Source organism: Argiope bruennichi, chromosome 2 (genome assembly GCF_947563725.1).
Source record: "Argiope bruennichi chromosome 2, qqArgBrue1.1, whole genome shotgun sequence".
NCBI classification, from domain to species: domain Eukaryota; kingdom Metazoa; phylum Arthropoda; class Arachnida; order Araneae; family Araneidae; genus Argiope; species Argiope bruennichi.
In genome coordinates, this window is record NC_079152.1 from 34,309,788 (window position 1) to 34,324,638 (window position 14,851).

Consider the following 14,851-nt stretch of genomic DNA (forward strand, 5'->3'; position numbering starts at 1 on the left):
GTATTGGGCATCGCTGTTGAAAAATAATTCCTAGAATTTCTAAGAATATGACAGCAGAGCAAAACTTTTGTATTTTAATAAGTGGACCAATAATTAAAAAGAAGCGTTTAAACGGTAATTGGAATACAGGAATATTAATCAAGATATGATAATGACCAGATAAATGAAAGCTCCACATATTGTATAGAAGAAATTAGATAGCGGATGTTATAGAAAATTTTGAAAATAAAATTACTTTAAATTTTACTTTTAATTCGTATTATATATATATATATATATATATATATATATAGTGAAATCACATACCGACAGATGATCTTTTGATTTATGTGCTTGCAAATTGGTTAAGAACCTATATGTTAGATGCTAAATATGTGTACAAAGTTTTATCAGTCTTATCCTTTATGTTTTCTAATTATCAACACCACTTGTACTAGAAAAACCAAACACAATGGAATTCCTCTAAATGGATTTCATTCGAACTTTGATTTTTAAATAAAATCTGTGTATTCGGTCTAAAGTCATAAATCAAATTTTATCGCTTATGAGATATTGTGTTCACATCTAAACCGTCATAATTGAAAAATGTGTTTTTTGAACTCATCGAGATTTAAAACATGGAAATTCCTCAAAATCTCTATTTTGAGTTTATCTATTTATTTATTTATTTGAAGATTACAATAATTTCTCCATACTTGATATACGAGAAAGTAAAAATTTGAGAAAGTTTAATAATTAAGAGAGGCGGAAGATAAAAAGCTATAAATAATAACTAAATTTATTGCGAAGTGACATTTTGAAAGACTTAATAGAGATTATATATCGAACATAGGAAGGATCAGAGCATGGTACTGGAGATGCATGGTTTAAAATTATTTAGTTGCTGGTTATCCAAATTTGAAATTGCTAGAATTCTGCTTTAGATTATTCTAAAATGTCGTTCCATTATAATCCTTCACTAATCGGTTTCATTTTATTAATTCTATCTTTATGGCAGAAGACCTAGTTATCAGCCCAATCACTAATAGCCATTCAGTTAAAAAAATAATATTACTGACAGACAATTTCATTGTCCTTCATACATTAAACCATTTATCTTTCAAATCATTAAGTATCATTCATAGATTAGTCATGGAAATCATAATTAGAGCAAAACTAAACCAAAAAATCATATTTGGATTCCAAGACATTAAAACTTTGCTTGGAATAGAAAGGAAAATTGGCTCACAAAATCGATCTGGGTGTCTAATTAATTCCTAGAATTGTTTGCCATTGATGATATTATCACATATTACTAGAAATTTTGTTTCAAAATTTTTCCCAAACTTATAAAATATTAAATACCAAGAAACTTTAAAAGATATTTTGTTTTTCTCCATTTTATTTATTACTCATGCCCAAAAAATAAAAATAAAGTACAAAATAATGAAAAATCCTAGTTAACCTTGCAACTAATGTTTAATGAATTTATCGCACCCACCATTGCCTCTCCTGTAGTTAAATAAAAATGACATTTCGATACTCTTTTGAACGCATAAAAATATAGAAGAAATTTAAAGCTTGAATAAGATTGATCTTTATCACCAATCAATATAGATTTTTAAAACTTTTCTCCTAAAAACTGTTTTTTAATGACGCTGTAGTGATCGTAGCGCCATCTTTAATCACGTCCGGGTCACCATTTGTGGTGATGTTCATGTAGAGTGTAGTATAAAGCATTTCATCGCTATTAGAAAAATAAACTCTTTATTACACTAACAACTATCGAACATCGCTGCTTAGCGCCGTATACACAGAACGGGGATTCCCCGGGAGAAGTATAAACATAGATTGTATTAGGGAAAGTAGATAGGTAGCGCTTTAGAATGACATGATTAAAGATGGCGCTACGATCACTACAACGCCATCTGGAGATTCTTCTTTGATCACTAAAATTTTTTGAAGTATACCAACTTTAATTTCTTGAAATTAAAAAATAATTTTTTTTCCGGAATAGATATGCTAGTCAGTAGGCTGCATTACGATAAAATAACAATTAAGTATCTGAGATTTAAAAAACAACAACTTTAGGTTGCCTTTTTCTTACAATGTTCATTTTTTAAACTGAAATTTAATTTCTTATAAACATCTGTGCGCACCTAGAAGTTCCAAATTTCTCGGACAATTTTATATAACTAAATTCTAGAATATAAACTGAAATCTTTACATATGCTATACGTCAAGCATATAGAAGAATTGTAAATATACAATTTTTTTTTAATTATTTTGTTATTTTAAAGCCGTTTAATTATAAATGTGAACTGAAGTGTAGAGGAGGCAAGAATTGATTTATTCTAACATGACGGAAAAGATATTTTAAGCTATTCCAACATTAAAAAGTCAATAAAAGAAACACATAAAATTTGTCAAATTGGAATTGCAAAGCAACAAAGAAATTCTTGATCTTAAGGATTTAAAGTTTCTGAATCCCGAGTCGCATAATTACTTTTCTATATTCTTTTATTTCAATATTGATTTTTTTTAAAAAAATTTGCAATTATTAACTTACCTTTTGGGGAAATAAATCAATCATTTTTAAAAACATAGTTTACACGAGTAGTAATTTTAAAATTTTAAAGGAATACGCCATTTAAATAAAGGAATGTGAGCGTAAGAATAGAGGAATGATTCGTTCTAACACAATAGAAAAGGTATTTTGAGCTATTGCAATGCAAAAAAAGTCAGGAAAAGAAACTTACAAAATTTGTCAAATTGAAATTGCAAAGTAAAAAAGAAATTTTTGATCTTAAGCCTTTGATGCTTTAGAGTACTGTATCATATAATTACTTTCCTGTATTCTTTTATTTCAGTGTTTTATTTTTTAAATTTTTACAATTTTTAACTTATATTTTGGGAAAGTAATTCAATCATTTTTAAAAAAATTAATTGACACACGTAGTAATTTTAAAAATTTAAAGAAATACGACATTTAAATAAACGAATGTAAGCTTAAGAATAGAGGACTGATTTATTCTAATAAGATTGAAAAAGTATTCCGAGCTATTCTAATGTAAAAAAAATCATTAAAGGAAATATGTGAAAATTATCAAATTGAGATTATAAAGCAGCAAACTACTTTTTGATCACAAGGGTTTGATATTTTTTGATCCCATGTTGTATAACCACTTTTGTTTATTTTTTATTTAAGGTGTATGTACACACTTAAAACTTCGAAAATCGTTCAAAATATCGAATAATTTTTATTGCTTAATAAGGTTCTCTGATCCTTTAGCTTTCAAACAATTCGAAAATGTTGTCAATATTCGGAATATTTCTCGAGTTATAATTATTTTTATTAAAAACCCTAATTACGGTGTTTTTAAAACTCATTTTATGGAGAATGATATTTTTCCCCTATGTTGCTTCATTCAAACAATCATAACTGAACAAGAAATGAACCAAATACAGTTATTTATATATCAAAATAATCTGTATGAAATAGCGGATGTTTTGTTCCTCAATCAAAGCTATATTTTTAGAAATAAATTTTTAATAGCTGTTTAAAAGTTAAAATTACAGAAAAAAATCTCGCTTTTTCTATTCATCGTTGATGAAAAAATTGTTTAAAAAAAAACTATACATTTTTATAACTTGTTTGAGGCAGACAACATCAAGACTAATATTAGGCATCATTTCCAACTAGAATTGTGTGTCTGTACAAATTAGAATTTAAAATATCATGTTTCAAAAAATAGGCTAATTAGCTCATTAAATATTATTTAATTAATTAATAATTAGTGCAATAAGTTTTTTTCTCACTGAAATGAGTTTAAACATATATTAATAACATACTGTGAGAAAACTGGAATTTTAAAGTTAAAATTTTAAAAAAATCTTCAAGTGTGTACGTACACCTTAATTTGCACATTATTTTACATTTTTAAAATTAATTTTTAAGTATATCCATTAAGTTTTGGGAAAATGATTCAGCCGTTAACAAAAAGAAATCAGAAGTTTTAAACATATCCGAAAAAGTGATAAAAAAATACTGTATAAAATTATTTATGAAAGTATACCAAATGCTTAATACATATAGCAAAAGTAACATTATTAATGACAACCCGCAATGAATTGCGTATGCAAGAAGAGGTAACGAAAATCTGTGCTTTTATCAATGTAAGTTTAATTAATACGTTTCCCGAAATAATTTGGCAGTGATAAAATGTCCGAAGCAGCAGTTCAAGATTATCGTTCTTCATCTTTTTTATGCATAAAGTTATCACACAGACAGACCGACTGTTATATGACCTTGAATCGTTGAAAGATTGAAAAACTTGTTCCGCAGCTTTGGACTTGTAGCACCCACCTCGCTCTCTAACTACAAACGCCACTCTGCACGTGCATCCCGCATTATGAAAACATCAGCGAAAGGGTTTGGATTAAACAAGTAGAGTCAAAGAAAATAGAAAGTTATTATATAGGGCAAAGAGCTTGTTAAATAATTTTTCTACTGTAGGAACCATGCGTTAGGTGAGAAATGTAATTTTTGAATGTGTGCTAAATTATAAATTTTTGCTGTTTTGTTATTAAGGTATAAGAAATTTACACAGGATTACAATACTGTCGAGTCTATGGTATGTATCTCTTAATCTTTTAGCATATAAAAATGTCGTCAAATTCCTTTTTTTTTTTTTTTTTCAAAATTTTGTTTCAGGAGGTTTTATGCACCAAAATGCGCTTTAAAAATTTTGGTCTACTTTCTTTATTTTATAATCAAATCGTGTTTTTGTTTGTTTGGAGTCACATAGTTTTGCTAATTTGCCTTATTATATAGTTTACAAAAAAAATTCATCTTGCAAAAAGAGATAAAGGAGCTTACAAATTTTTCAGTTTTACTAAAAATGAAAGCGTTGTACTCTAAGAGATTTATATAAAAAAAAAAGATTCATCTTCAAAAAGGAGGATCAAAAAGAGATTGAAATCAATTAACACATAAAATTTTTTATCACGCACCATATGTGAATTACTTGGAATAATAGATTTAAATTACATATATAAATTTTAATATATTAAAGGCATAGGTTGTTAGGGCTGAGATTCCTCCCCTGAACTTATTTAGAAAATTGAAATTGTCTTCTTTTTATCATCTGTTTTTATTTTCATCTTTGTAACTTTAATGCTCTTTGCTTACTTTGTCATTCTGAGAGTTCGATTATGAAAAAAGAAAAAGGTAATAAAAATGAAAAATAAGACTGGAAATGAACCATCAAGCTACAGAAACTCAGGTCTGGGCAGTTCGTATAATAATACCCACGAATGCTTACTTCTTGCATAACTAATTGATTGATTTAATGCATAAAGCCACTTTTTCACACTTTGAATTTAGAGGCGCTGGAAATGCAGTCAGAGCAGACCCGATTTGGGACTTTAATCCTTATTTTTTTACTAACATCCAAAATTCGCATTTGTTTTCGCGAGTTTTTTTCTCTGTCTCTCTCTTTGGATAGTTTTGAGTTTTTGTTTCGATTCTTATTGTTTTGATAGAAACACATATTTTTTTTTAATTTCATTATTTTTGTTAGAAATTACCTTTTTTACCTTAGTAAAGGATACAAGGTAAAATGTAAGATAAATAATTTTCTAAAACGTTATTTCTGATGAAACTGGAAACTGGTGGATCAATTATTATATGTAAAATCTAAAAACGTTGAAGATCATTCATTGCATATCCTATATGATATTTATTTTTAAATGAGAATCAGTTACCTGACTGGGCGAAGATGGAAGTGTGTGTGAGAAAGGAGACTAGGGCAGATTTACCTGTTGAATTACCAATTCAATTCCCACGTAATTTTATTTTGAAAAATTTAAATTATAAAATTGTCATATAATATGATTGAAATGGAAAAAATTTCATGTTTGAATATGAAACAAAAAAAATTTTGTTATTTACAAGTAAAGATTTTTTTCTAAATAGCAATCCCTTGATAAACATTTTTGCAGTATATTATAAATTCTAAGCAGAAGAGTTGCCACTTTTAAAAGATATTACAGGTTTGAAAATTCTAATGAAAAGTAACATATACTCATCTATGTTTAACGATATTATTAATTAAATAATCTACACTGCTCACAATATTTAAAGATTTTTTTTTTTTTTGTAAAAATGTAATACAGTGATACGATTACAAATTCAGTGATACATAATGTATCTGACCTTCAATAAAAGTTTTTTTTTTTTTGGAGAGTTGAACAACCGAATCTATAAATTTTACCATAAAACTAAATTATCTATTTTGCATGTGTATCTCGTAAACGCCATACTCCTGATCGTCTTTTCCAAATTGATGCTGGCGTTTCAAACTACGCCATTTTGTTATCAGCAGTATATTTTCAAATTATTCATCAGTTCACAGAAACTTTTCCAATAAATATATTGTTCTATTTTTCTTTCAAACGAAATTTTGAAGGGTATTTATGGATTTTCAAATATCTAATAATACAGCATTGCTTTTTGTAAACTACCCTATTTACTGTCAAATGGGATTTAGGACAATGCAAGAAAGTTTGGAAGCACTGTCACTTTTAGAGTTGACTACATAAGCTACTCTCCAGATGCTACCACCAGCTGTTTAGCGCAAAAGATATGAAAAGTATCATTTTTTGTTCGATAGAAAAATTTTCGATTATCTATCGTTTTGAAAGAAAGTAGAAATCTTTTCAAAGATCTCTAGCAGCGATAGACAGAAATTTATAGGTGTATATATTACAGTGAATATTCCGAAAGTACCTTATGGTTAATGTTTTTTATGCAGAAATATAAAAAAATTCAATAATATTAAGAAACCTGTTTTAAATGTTGATATTTTCAATATTTGCTCATTTTTTACTAAGTCTTAGTAATGTAAAACAGCAAAAATTACTTTGAAAACGCTGATTAAAATTTAGAAGTAAAAACCAGAAAACTTACGAAGGTTGTGTAATGATATGAAATAAACATTTTCTTTTGGTAAATGGATTATGATTTTATACTAAATCAGCTTTAAGGTAATTGAAAATTCTATTTAACCGTACATAAAATGATATAAGAGGCCTCATAACCAACAAATTGACTTAAAATGCAAAGATATACTTAAGCTATGATAAGTCATTCCATTACAGAGTTTATTATAGCCATGGTAAGCGCTGTATACAAAATTAAGGAGATTCGTACCTCTACTTCGAAATATTGTTTATGTTTTAGGATATATATATATATATATTGTTACGAAATTTCTGGATTCGTTTGAATAGTGGGAGTTATATGGTGTGGAGAACACTCAATCAGCAGGCGGCAATAGAAAATGAAACAACGACGTTTATTGACAGGAAGACACACAGGACAGCACAAAGACGACAACTATATACAGCACAGAAGACGACTATCTTCAGCCGAGACGTGCAGCATACCCTGGTCCCTGGAAGACCGGTTCTTCACTGTCGATTCCGACTACTCTTCACTCGGTCACTTCCGACTACAACTCTCCAATCTGGTTCACGACTGACTCGGCAGCTGCAGGCTGCTCCTTTTATAGGTCTCAGGAGGAGGGGCTAGAAGCCTCTCAACGAATCAGGAACGTTCGATGCGCAACTCGGTTCCAACTGGACGGCTCGGGAAAATTCTAGATGTTTCGGGTATAATCTATTTTGGCGCCAAAGTCGCCAAATTTGTCGCCAAATGGTCGCCAAGTTCTTTGAACTCCTATGGAACCAACTATGCTGGGAAGCCGCATCACAGATTCGTAACAATATATATATATATATATATATATATATATATATATATATATATATATATATATATATATATATATATATATATATAAAATAAGTCCTCCTCTATGATATCAACCATAAAGTGTTATAAAAAAATGTGTTTAATATCATAGAGACGCACGCTTGTACAGGATTTTTGTAATTAAAATTCGTCTATTCAAGAGACTACAACTTTTTCTATTGCCATAATGAAATGTAATTTCACTGGAAAGGTAATAAAGTTTTTGCTCTTTATGAAAATCAAATAAATAAATGCAGTTTCCTTCAATTAATAAAGTTGCCTCAATGTCTAAAGTAATTTTAGAATGTTATTAAATAAATCAAAGAACACATTCTTAACGAGCTGTGGCGACTTTACTTTCTCCCATATGAAGTATAGAGAAAGTATAGTAATCCTCAAAAAAAAAAAAAAATCAAACTCGAGATTTTTGATGAAAAATGTCCGTCTATCTGTCTGGTTGTCTGTGACAAAGATAACTCAAAAACGAATTTGAGCTAGACGGATGAAACTTGCTGTATGGTCTTTATACTTATTTTGTACATTTCTATTTCATTTCGAGTAAAATCTGTTCAGAGGACATTCGTCTTTATCGGTTGTCAGAATATAAGTAAACACGATAAATACAAAACAAAGAGAGCTAGATGTATATAATTTGGTACACATATATAGCATATATAGTGTAGACACCTGTCGAATTTTGAATGAAATTTAACTCAGGGGTGACTTCTGTTGGTCTGTACTTTCAGAAACATGTAGAAGTGATAACTCAAAATCTGAGTAACTTAAATATATCAAATTTGTTTTGGGAATTTGTGACTACAAGTGCAATTTTGCATCAACTTTTTGCTTCAATCCTTTGTGAAAAACGTGTCTAAAACATATATTCGACTTTTCATACTATTACCACATGTCAGGGAGTAATCATCTAATAACTTGGCGAGAATGACAAGATAAAGCCTGTAAAAATATTAAATTAAAGCCAAATTTTTAAATTTCCTTACTATTGCACGCCAATGTCATGTAAGGTGTTCGTTGGTTTGACGAATTTATTGAAAGTAAACGAAATAGTCATGGGAAGACCTCTCCCGCTATTTTGTGCATGTTTTCGCTGGTTTATTGTTAAGAGCAAAATTTAAAAATAAAAAAAAGATGGAAGAAGAAAATTATAAACTTAAACGTGCTACGATTTATTTAATTAGGTGCTTCTTTGATCTACCAGTTACTTTAAGTGTTGAAGTAGTAATTAATTGTGGAACATGAATAGAAGTGAAGAAATTTGGGGATTTGATTTACCGATAGCATAAGGAAAAGTTGGTGTAATGGTGTGTCTTTTACCAACGAATTATTCACCAGTTCTTAAACTGGCTGTTGAAGATTTTCCTCCAATTGAAATATAAAAATGGGCTAATTTCCACGGATAATCTTGCAGGAACCATGTACTTCCATATAACCAGTCCCTATATCAATCATTCTTATAAATGTTCCATTTTTTCCGGCAATCAAAGGATGTTACATATTCCCTTTACTTCAAGTCCTTGATCTGACTAAAATAGATTAGAGCACCATTGCTACTGTGTTTGTATTTAAAGAGGGCAGTACAAAATTTTCATGAGTTTGTCTTTACCCAACTCATTGAAATTAATACAAAACTCATATTAAGTTTTTCATTATATTAAATATCTGTATTAAGTGTTTCATTTTGTGTTAACAGTTTGTGTTAAAACTGTTACATTTGTGTTACAGTTAACATTTTGTGTTAAAACTGTTGCCTTTTCACTTTATTTCGAGTTCTTGTTTTCACAAAAAGATATTACTATCACCGATACCACAGTGTTTATACTTAATAGAATAATACAGGAATTACATGAATTCGGCCTTTTCCAACTGATTGAAATTCATGAAAATCGGTATGCATTAATTGAAGGAAAAGTTTTGCTAATATATAGTACAGAAATACCAGTTCATTGCAAATGCAAATTCACTTCGTTTGCTCTCTCTCTGACGACAAGTAGGACTTCATGGTTTATATTGAATATATTTCACGGAACGATTGTTAAATCCGTTATTTCCTTTCAAAACTTATTGATGTGATATAAAAAAACCCATTGCAAATACTTGTCATTTCAAAAATTACTTTAAATGTTTTATGTTATTTTTTTTTTTTTGCGAAATTTTGTGTCGCTTTTGGGGTTATTTCAGATAAAGTATGGTTTTAAGAACTTATTCATAGTCAAAACTGTGTTTGATTTCGTATATAATTACTATTTTTCAAAAATAGTCCACCTATTTTTATTTGATTATTCTGTATTATCATCTTAAAGATTTCTGGGTTTTTTTTTTCACTTTATATAAATAAGCAGGCTTCATGTGTATTTTAAGTTGAAACACTGTGGATTAACTTTTTAGAAATTTATAAAATGAAACATCTAGTCTCATTTAAAGTCAGTCAAAAAATTTTAATGTTCATCGCATTTGTTATTCAAACATTAATTTTAGGTAAAGAATAGCAAACAATTGTTATCTTAGTTTGTTATAAATTGAAATATCTAATTTCATTTAAAGCCTATGAAAAAATTTTAATGTTCATTGGGTTTACTATTCAAACATAATATTAAACAAGGAATAGCAAACAAATGTTATATTTATAATGTTATAATACTAAATCTGTATTATCAATGTATAATATTATACTTACTATAAATGTTATATTACTAGTTAATTAATTATATTTACTAGTTTCTAATATTTTACTAATATTATATTTATTAACATGATTTTGTTATATCTAATATTAAATGCATGGAACTATATTGTAAGGTGGACATTGTTTCAAAATGTTAGCGTTTGAAATTTTTCTTTTTTTTAAGGCATTTCTTATCATTGTAAATTTGAGAAATAAAAACTTCTGGTCATATATATTAGCAATGAGTTTGGATAATATATATCCAAACAGAAATCGTTCCTTTTTCATTTATCGAATGGCAACACTCAAACGTAAATAAATATATACAGATGTTTTAGACTAGGTCATGGAATGTTTCTATAGCTGCATTTAATTCAAGACTTCGTTAATCGAAGAAGCTCAAAAACGGATCAACAAAAAAACTTTGTTCATTTATATGAAAGAGGATTTAAAAGTAATCTTGTAAAAGTTATCAAATTACGTTTAATCGTGTTCGGAAACAGGCTTTAACATTGGCAGATAAATAGTGGCTTTTCCTTATAAATGGAAATTGATGACCGTATCTTCCAAAACGTTTATTTCAAGAAAATGGATTTTGTATCATCTTAAAACTCAAAAACATTACCTTTTAAATGTTATCAATTTCATTTCCGCTCTATATATTCTTTACTTGCAGTTAGAATTCATCCATCAAAACTATAAATCGAGTGAGTTGATCGATGTAAAATAAAATTTTAAAAATGTTTTCTTTGGACAACAATTGGACAACAACAGTATGTGCATATTCTATTTACACGTGTTGTAATTTGTTTTAATTTATTCAATTAAATTACTCCTTTTCGATCTTATCAAATAAAAAAGTGATATATTTTATAAAAAATATGCATTCCACTTTAAAATTTAACAATCCAAAAAGCTAATAATCTGAACGAACAAGCTAGAAGCCAAAAGCAGCTTGTTACTAAGAAAAACCATTAAATTGATTTTTAATATGCTGTCTATCATGAAACACATAAAGTGCTACTTTTACTCGAAATTCTAATTTTTTTAGTAGCTTTTTTTTTCATATTTATTAACTAATCGTAATTACAGAGCATTTCACTCTACAAACAACTTTCCAATATTTTGATCTTCATTTTATATAAAAAAAAGAAAAGAAAACACATCATATAACAGTTTTGAAACTCCCTTTTATTCCCTACAATTATATTAAAAAGGATTTCCTTCTGCCCTTTTTTTAAATTTAATTCTTATATTCTGAGCAAAGCTATTTTTAGAATTCTAATTCAACACCTTACGAGGCGCGCGTTTCTGAAGAATCATCTGAAGGATGAAAAACATTTCCAACAAAAGTTTTCAAGATAAACAAAACTCTGACGAGCAGCATTTTTTACAAGTTGAATTGAATTTCATACGCTTTTAAGAAGATACTGCATAATTTAAAACAATCAAGGAATTACTTATGCATCTTGGATTTAAAAATATCTTCTTAAATAAAAAAATAAAAAACTAAAACAACTATTTACGCAAGAAAGCAATTAAATAGCTATTATTATCAGAATGAACTAAGGCGGAAAGATACACCGCACATTTACCTTTATTCTCTTCTGATATTTGAATATGCCGTTAAAAGAGAAATCAGTTCTTCCGTTTTGTAGATTCAACTAGAAAAAATTACCAGTCTATGAGTGCTAAACTCTAGCTTGTTAAATCAATTTTGGTTAAATGAACTTAAGGATGCTATTCGAATTTGAGAGTAAATGATACTTGTCTTTGGACTTGAAATAGTGTTAAAAGGACCAATTTTCACGAAAAACATATTCTTCATATTTGGTCATTTTGTTCTTGCGCTAGTTTCATTGAGGATGCTTTAGAAATATGAATTTTTCAAAAGTAGAAAATAAATCAGACTTTAAATAAATGCTAAATTACTTTAGATGGAACATAAATTTCTTTAAAGTTTGCAGTAAAAGAAAATTTAGACTTTACTGCTCGTGAAAAAAAATTTATCTTTCTTGAGCATTTTCTTCATCAGTGTTGTTGTTTTTTTTCTTCATAATATTCTATGTAGAATATTTTGTTTCTTTGTTATAAATAAAAATATTTTCAATTTTTTTCTGATTACGTTTTTTGTTTTATTGCTTTATTATTCTGATGTTATTTAATAAAGGTAAATTGCTTAATTTATACAACTTGTAATCAGGAAAACATGCAACTATTAAGAGTACCTATATTAATTTTAAAAATGTATACAGCAGTCAAATTTCTAAGATATATAATCACTTTAACCCCCCCCAGAAAAAAAAACTCCTATTATTTACACAGTATTCTTTAATTGATCTTCATCAGAAAATTTTCTAAAACCTGACTGTTATCAGTAATAAATAAAAAAATCAGTATAAAACCATCATGAATCTAATAAACATCTCATTCCTGATAGTCAAAAAATAGAATACAAAAATTCTTAATCTATATTTAAGTTTATAAATTGAATTAAATATAACATTAATTATGCTTTAAATATCCGGAGCTTTAAGATTAAATTCTGATAAATAGAAATGCTTTCGGAATTCACCTTAAGAATTTCATAATTTTTGCCTTTCAAAATTAGAAATGAGGAATATATTTCAATCTATATTTGCTAGAAAAAAATAAATCGTTGTGATTCTTTTATTTTCTTTCAAAATTACTATAATTAAATTTTATGTCCTTTTAGGAAGTAAATAATTATGTAATTTTAAGAATCACATATATGTATCATGTTACATGCATTTAGAATATATATATTTTTAAAGAAAGAAAATATTTATATAACCAGAAATATAAAATGTTATATAAATATTATTTATGTAAGAAAATATCTGTGTAACCAATAGGAGTGGTCTCTCAACAACCTTTCAGGTATATTCTTTAACACAAATATTACCTAACTTCCCACCAGCACATAAAAATATACTTCTTGAGCAAGGTTGTGTCTTAAGTGCACATATTTTTATTTTTAGAATCTTAGGAAACGTATACTTATTAATAGAACCACGATAACCGTATTTTGTGTATTATTAACTTGTGCCACTGAAGAACAATAGTTACGAAACAGTCTAATTGCGTAAGATCTTTGGCGAGGTTTATTTGTGATTAATTGCTGGAATGCAGTTAATACACGAGTGCCAAAAGACCGAATATGTATTACTTGTAATTTACTGTTTTGGATCGTTTTTCCAACACACTGAAACCAAATATAATCAAAAGATCACACACCAAATTTAATTGGTTTAAGGCATTGCATTTTTGAATAATCGTGTGTACAGATAGGTAAACGGCCAACTCTATGATAGATGTGTACTAAAATTTAGTTCCTATAACTGAGCATCAAAATTCATTTACCTTAGTCGAATTTACATGCGTGCGAAAATATAGACCAAAATGCAATCATTCCCACTACATATTTGGTTCAAAAGTTTATAAATATAGACTTATTAGATGATAAAATTGTGCACCAAATTGCACCCATCCAGCTCTCCTCTTTTTGTACATATCATGTCAATTTGCATTCACATAGCTGAACAGATAACTTTCTTCCGAATGATTTTTGTTCAGAATTTGTCAAAAATCCGCAAACATGATGGGAAAAAATCACTTAATAAATTGCATCCATCTAGCTCAAAGTTCACTATTTCATGCGCAGAGAATAGCACTTTTATTGAAAATATGAGGGAAAATTTTAAGGAAACTACTCATACCGGTTGAAACATTAGTTGTAAGTGTGTATAAGCTTTCAAATTAGTCTATCAAATGAAAAATGTTTAATGAATTGTTCCACAATTTTATTCTTGCTACAAAGCTAGATAAAATTAGGCTAGTTGATGAATACGAGAAATATGAAGGGATGTACTCTAGCTAATTTATGTCTTTTTCTTTGTTTATATATTAAATTAAAAATACGCTCTATTTTGTATACCCTTCAACTTTACGCAGACTATATTTAGTTCGGAGAAAAATAAATGAGTTTTTGCTTTTTCATATACGAAAAATATTATCGTCAAAGTATTTGGACTGAAATATTTTTTTGGAATTATGTTTGCTTATTTGTCCTGCCTATCTGTCTGTGAACACAATAATACAAAAGTTATTTGAGCTGGAAAGATGAAATTTAGTATATGGTCTTAATTCCACATTTGTAAACTGTTAGAAATTTTGAAAGAAATACACTCAACGAAAGTTTGTCTGTTCATCTGTCGGAATATATCGTAAGATGATAACTACAAAACGAAGGGATATAGATGAAAAAAATATGATACACAAATTTAATAGCTAAAACGAAACATGTTTCGAATATGAAATTAAATCCGTCGAGGGATTCAACGTCTGTCTGT

At 28.1% G+C, this 14,851-nt stretch overlaps 1 protein-coding gene across 1 annotated transcript in view; it reads left to right on the forward strand.

Moving 5' to 3' along the window:
* The first annotated feature begins 4,391 nt into the window (after window positions 1–4,391).
* Window positions 4,392–14,851, forward strand: part of LOC129962045 (uncharacterized) — a 46,543-nt gene continuing 36,083 nt past the window's right edge. The window contains exon 1 of the mRNA XM_056075736.1: window positions 4,392–4,613. The gene's annotated coding sequence lies outside the window, so the exon portion shown is untranslated. The remainder of the gene's footprint in view (window positions 4,614–14,851) is intronic.